This window comes from Jaculus jaculus, chromosome 17 (genome assembly GCF_020740685.1).
Source record: "Jaculus jaculus isolate mJacJac1 chromosome 17, mJacJac1.mat.Y.cur, whole genome shotgun sequence".
Classification (NCBI taxonomy): domain Eukaryota; kingdom Metazoa; phylum Chordata; class Mammalia; order Rodentia; family Dipodidae; genus Jaculus; species Jaculus jaculus.
In genome coordinates this window covers 17,288,560-17,295,320 of record NC_059118.1, presented here as the reverse complement: position 1 = coordinate 17,295,320, position 6,761 = coordinate 17,288,560, and positions in this window count along the sequence as shown.

The window sequence follows — 6,761 nt, the reverse complement described above, 5'->3', positions numbered from 1 at the left end:
AGGCTGTCAGTGATCTGGCATCTATCCCTGGGAGCACTAACAGGGAAGGAGGAAGTTTGGCCGAACCCCGACTTCCCTGGCCACCACTCGGGAGGGCAGGGTGACTTTATTGGTAACTGTTCACATAACCCTTGATGTCAGCCTGGCAAGCAGGCCCTCGCAAGGTCGAGCGTTCATTCATTCCCCTGTCTGGTCTGAGCCAGTGCTATCTAAGTTGATAGATGGATAGTCAGTTGTTCTAAAAGGACAAACAAAATCCTGAGTGGGCTTTGGGCTTGCTGTGTGATCTGCTTAGCCGTCCTGCCTTTGTTAATCATACCACACAGTGTTACACAGATATGGCCAGAAAAGGTTGGAAGAAATTAAGTGGAAACCGGGCATGGTGGCACACACCTTTTAATCCTAGCACTCAGGAGACAAAGGTAGGAGGATCACCATGAGTTCTAGGCCACCATGCGACTACATGGTAAATTCCAGGTCAGCCTGGGCTAAAGTGAGACCCTACCTTGAAAAAAAAAAAGAAAAGAAAGAAATTAAGTGGAGAGTCACAAGCTGGGCTGTCCATGTTTGGTATGTGTGGGTGTGGGAGGGTGTGTGTGTCTGTTAGAGGGAGCTTACTGAAACAGCTGGAGCTAGAGTCCTCTGGTACTGTCCTGCAGTTCCATGGTTTTTTCCTGCCTCATTGCAACTGTTCAGAAATCCTTGGACTTTGGATTTAGAACCATCACTCTGAATAAGAGGGTCACAGACTCATCTGGAGTTGGGAGTGTGTCCAGGCTGGGAGGAAGCAAGTTTGGGGATGTTAATGAAGGAAGCCATTCAAGGGATGATATTTCTGGATGCCCAGCTAGGAATTATGCTGATTAGAAAATAACTTTTTGTTTTTGTTTTTGTTTTTGGAGGTAGAGTCTCACTCTCGCTCAGGCTGACCTGGAATTCACTGTGTAGTCCCAGGGTGGCCTTGAATTCACTGTGATCCTCCTACCTCTGCCTCCCAAAGAGTGCTGGGATTAAAGGCGTGCGCCACCACGCCCGGCAGAAAATAAGATTTTTTAGGGTTTTTTTTTTTTTTTTTTTTTTTTGAGGTAGGGTCTCTTTCTAGCTCAGGCTGACCTGGAATTTACTTTGTAGTGACTAAGCGATGGCTATATATGTTGAGACTTGAGACTATCTTGAAACCTCAGCCTTTGCCTGGAAGCTCCTGTAAGTATATTTGCATTCCAGCCAAATGTCAGCCCTTCTCATGGCTTTGGATTATTTTACAGTCTGCACTTCTGGACAGCCTGCTCTTTGAAATACCTCCTCTTTTAAAATAAGTGTTTTGGTTCCTGGATGTTAGTGATGGTAGAATTCATTTACCCCTTTGCAATTTCAATCAATAGACATTAAATCAAACAGGGAAGCCCCTGGAGGCATATTTGCATAGGGAGCAGACAGATGGTGAGTGACTCCCTCCTGGCCTGTGCTTCCTTTTATGATCACTTTGAAATGTCACCTGTTCCTGATATATCTTTTCTCCCTGTCAGGAGCACTGGGGGATGGAGGTCTGGGAGAGGTCGAGGGGCCTCCTCAGTGATCTCTCTGACTGGCACAGACAACTAAGTGGAAGTTACACGGGTTTCTCTAAATAACCCATCAGTGACAGTGGCCTGGATCAGAATCAAAAAAGATATAACTAAGCCAGGTGAGGTGGCGCATGCCTTTAATCCCAGCACTCGGGAGGCAGAGGTAGGAGGATTGCCGTGAGTTCAAGGCCACCCTGAGACTACATAGTGAATTCCAGGTCAGCCTGGACCAGAGTGAGACCCTACCTCAAAAACAAAAAAAAAAAAAAAAAAAAAAAAAAGATATTACTAGGCCAAGGGTGAGGGACATAGGGCTGGTTGTTGCAACACTGATCTATGTGGAGCACTATTACAGCTGTAAGGTCATACCATGTCTCCCCCACTTTTTGTTCTCTACTGACTTTTGAGACTGGAAGCCCCCTACCCTATACCCAGACACACAAACCTTTTTTTTTTTTTTTGAGGTAGAGTCTTACTCTGGCTCAGACTAACCTAGAATTCACTATGAAGTCTCAGGGTGGCCTTGAACTCACAGCAATCCTCCTAATTCTGCCTCCCAAGTGCTGGAATTAAAGGCATGTACCACCATGCCCCGCCTTTTTCAAAAAAATTTTTTTTTTATTTATTTATTTGAGAGCAACAGACAGACAAAGAGGCAGAGAAAAAGAGAGAATGGGCATGCCAGGGCCTCCAGCCACTGCAAACAAACTCCAGACACATGCACCCCCTTGTGCATCTGGCTAACATGGGTCCTGGGGAATCGAGCCTCGAACCTGGGTCCTTAAGCTTCACAGGCAAGCGCTTAACTGCTAAGCCTCCAGTCCATGCCCGGCCTTTTATTTTGAGTCAGGATCTCATTATATAACCCAGGCTGGCCTTGAACTTACTGCATAACCTAACCTTCCTCCAACTTGTGATTCTTATGTTTTGGCCTCTCAAATGCTAGGATTAAAATAATTTTTTTTATATCTTCCATAATTATAGACAATAAGCCATGATAATTCACTCCGTCTCTCAATTAGTATCATTTTTCTTTTAGAGAGAACAAGAGAGAGAGAATTGGCATGCCAGGGCCTCAGCCAGTGCAGTCAAACTCCAAATGCTTATGCCACTTAGTGGGCGAGCTTGCACTTGCCTCACCATTGTGCATCTGGCTTATGTGGGATCTAGAGAGTTGGACCTAGGCCCTTAGCCTTTGAAGGCAAGCACATTAGCTGCTAAGCCATCTCTCCAGGCCTATCTTATTTTTTTTTTAATTTTTTTGTTTATTTTTATTTATTTATTTGAGAGCAACAGACAGAGAGAGAGAGAGGAGAGTGGGTGCGCCAGGGCTTCTAGCCACTGCAAACAAACTCCAGATGCGTGCGCCCCCTTATGCATCTGGCTAACGTGGGTCCTGGGGAATCGAGCCTTGGACTGGGGTCCTTAGGCTTCACAGGCAAGCGCTTAACCGCTAAGCCATCTCTCTAGCCCAGGCCTCTCTTATTTTGATGTCATCTTGTGTAGATAGTGCGAGGCACTGTGAGGTCATGGATATCCAGCCATTTTGTGTCTGGAAGAGTGCATTGTTAGGAGTCCTACCCTTCCTTTGGCTTTTACATTCTTTCCATTACCTCTTCCACAATAGGCCCATAGCCTTTAAAGGTGTAATAGAGATGGTTCAGTGTAGAGCACTCCTCTGTCACATCCCAACACTAAAGTGCCTTTTGAGTCATCCCAGAGGTTACTGCCATCTGAAAAGAGAAGCTTCTCTAACCAGAAGTGAGAGTAGCATTAATATATGGGTATGAATATTAAGAGGAGTGTTTACTGGGCAGTTTGGTGAGCATAGTATATACATTTAGCCAGACACCAGCAGACGTTACACCCCTAAGGCTCATGACCTTCCCTGTCATAGGTTTTCAGTATCAGGCATGCATTTACTTCCATGGAGTGGGCCTCCAGTCCAATTAGAGAGTGGTTAGTTTCCCTCATAACAGACATGCCACTATTGCACCCATTGGCTCATTTGGCCTAACTGGCCAAACTTAAGGCTTAGAGTGTCCACTGTTGAGTTTCGTCACTGATGACTTCTCTCCCATAAAGCTGATGCAGCCTAATTTTTTCTAGCTTTCTTTCAGCTGGTCTACACACAGGTGTTTTTCAGTTCAGCTCCAGGAAGATTTCTCAGTGACCTTGCAGCCCAAGCATGTGGAGTCTTTAGCAATAGGGTCTTATCATCTATTCCTGGTAGGAAATGAAGAGCCTTGGCAATGGCCTATAATGTTTTGGGGACATCAGGGACCTGTCTGGCTAACAAGTCACTGGAAGGTATCCCATCCCTAGCACTTAAATTTTTATTTTTTAAAAAATATTTTTATTTATTTGAGACAGAGAGAAAGGGAATGCCAGGGCCTCTAGCCACTGCAAATGAACTCCGGATGCATGTGTCACCACGTGCAGCTGGCTTACATGGGACCTGGAGAATTGAACCTGGGTCCTTAGGATTCACAGGCATGTGTCTTACCTGCTAAGCTCTCTCTCTAGCCCTTAAATTTTTCTAGTAGCAATCTGTGGTGGTTTGATTCAGGTTTCCCCTATAAACTTAGGTATTCTGAATGTTAGGTCACCAGCTGATGGCATTTTGGAAATTAAAGCCTTCTGTAGCTAGTGTATTGTGGGAGCCGGCTTGTGTTATGTTATGTAGCCAGTTTCCCCTTACAAGTGTTTGGCACGCTGTCCTGTTCCTACTGCCCACCTAATGCTGGCCAGGAGGTGATGTCCACCTTCTGCTCATGCTACCGGTTTTTCCTGCCATCATGGAGCTTCCCCTTGAGTCTGTAAACCAAAATAAACCTTTTTTTACTACAAGCTGCTCTTCACCAAATGATTTCTGCCAGCGGTGTGAACCTCACTGCAACACAATGTGTACCATCTGAGTGCACCATTGTCCAAAGAAGTAGGTTACCATACGGCTTATTCACACTTTTTGTTTTTCAAGGTAGGGTCTCGCTCTAGCCTAGGCTGACCTGGAATTCACTATGTAGTCTCAGGGTGGTCTTGAACTCAGAGAGATCCTCCTACCTCTGCCTCCCAAGTGCTGGGATTAAAGGCGTGTGCCACCATACATGGCTCCTCTTAGATTTTGATTAATCCTCTCTCCAACACTTCCTTTACTCAGTTTTTCCCCCCTCACCTCACTTAGGCCTTTCCACTCCCAGTAAAATGCTAGGATTATTGGCATGTGCCACTTTACTTAGCTCCCCTGCAACCATTTCTTTTAATTATTTTTGTTTATTTTTAGTTATTTGAGAACAGTAGACAAAGAGGCAGAGAAAGAGAGAGAGAGAGACAGAAAGAGAGAGAATAGGCACATCAGGGCCTCCAGCCACTGCAAATGAACTCCAGATGCATGCACCAGCCTGTGCATCTGGCTTACGTGGGTCCTGGGGAATCGAGCCTTGAACTAGTGTCCTTAGGCTTCACAGGCAAGCACGTTTAATTGCTAAGCCATCTTTTCAGCCCCTTCTTTTTTTTTTTTTTTTTTTGGTTTTTCAAGGTAGGGTCTCACTCTGGTCCAGGCTGACCTGGAATTAACTCTGTAGTCTCAGGGTGGCCTCGAACTCTCAGCGATCCTCCTACCTCTGCCTCCCGAGTGCTGGGATTAAAGGCGTGCGCCACCACGCCCGGCCAGCCCCTTCTTTTAATTAGAAAAAAATAAAATAAAGACTCCACATACTGGGGCTGCAAGGTCACTGAGAAATCCTGTTGGAGGTGAGCTGAAAACCTTCTCCATGTAGACCATCTGACAGAAAGCTGGAAAAAGCATGCTGCATGCAGTTCAATGGGAGAGAGAAATCACCAGTGGAGATACTCAACAGTGGACAGTGCAATCCTTATATTTGGCCATCTAGGCCAAATGAGCTAACGGGTGCAATAGTGGCATGTCTGTTATGGGGAAAACCAACTGCCCTCTAATTTGACTGGAGACCTGCTCTATGGGAGGGAATACATCCCTGATACTAAAAACCTACAACAGGGGTAGTCATCAGCCCTAGGGGTGTAACATCTGCTAAATCTATATACTATGCTCACCAAACTGCCCAGTAAGCACTTATCTTAATGTTCATAACCATGTAATAATGCTACTCTCACTTTTGGTTAGAGAAACTTCTCAGATGGCAGTGACCTCTGGATGACTCACAAAGCACCATAGTGCTGAGAAGAAGTGACAGAGGAGTGCTCAGCACTGAAATATCTCTATCACACCTTCCAAGGCTCAGGGTCCCTTGTGGAAGAGGGAAAGAATGTAAGAGCCAAAGGAAGGGTAGGATTCCTTACAATGTGCTTCTCTAGACACAAAATAGCTTGGATATCCATGACCTCACAGTGCCTGACACTACCTACACAAGACCATCATAATAGGAGGAGAAGATGTTGACATCAAAATAAGAGAGAAGCTGATTGAGAGGGGGAGGGGATATGATGGAGAGTTGAGTTTCAAAGGGGAAAGTGGGGGGAGGGAGGGAGGGAATTACCATGGGATATTGTTTACCACTATGGAAGTTGTCAAAAAAAAAAACAACTTCCATAATTATAGACAGTAATATATGGTAATCCCTGCCCCCCACTTTCCCTTTTGCAATTCCACTCTCCATCATACCCCTTGCCCCTCTCAATCAGTCTTTTATTTTTTTATCATCATCTTTTCCTCCTATTATGGTCTTGTGTAGGTAGTATCAGGCACTGCAGAAGTCTGGGGCTATATATCTCAGTGGTAGAGCACTTAACTAGCATGTAGGAGGCCCTAAGTTCAATTCTCAGTATATATATAAACAAAATTAATGCTGGATATTAAACCAAACCTCTTCCCTATCCTCCCACTGAACTCAACATTGAATGGGTTAACTTTATTGGTAACTAACTTTATTGATTTATTTAAGAGAGAGAGGCAGATAGAGAATAGGTGTGCCAGGGCCACAGCAAATGAACTCCAGACCCATGTGTCACCTTGTGCATCTGGCTTGCCACCCATTAGACTTTCAGATGTGGAAGCCAAGGCTCAGACAAGACAAAGCGATCTACAAAGGCCATTAGCAGGTTGTTAGTGTGGGGGCAGGTGTCTGGATATCTTGGATGCTATCAAGTTTTCCTGGGGCTACCTGACTCAGGCTGCAACAAGCCTGTCTGCCTTTCTGGGTCAAGGCCCACACATTG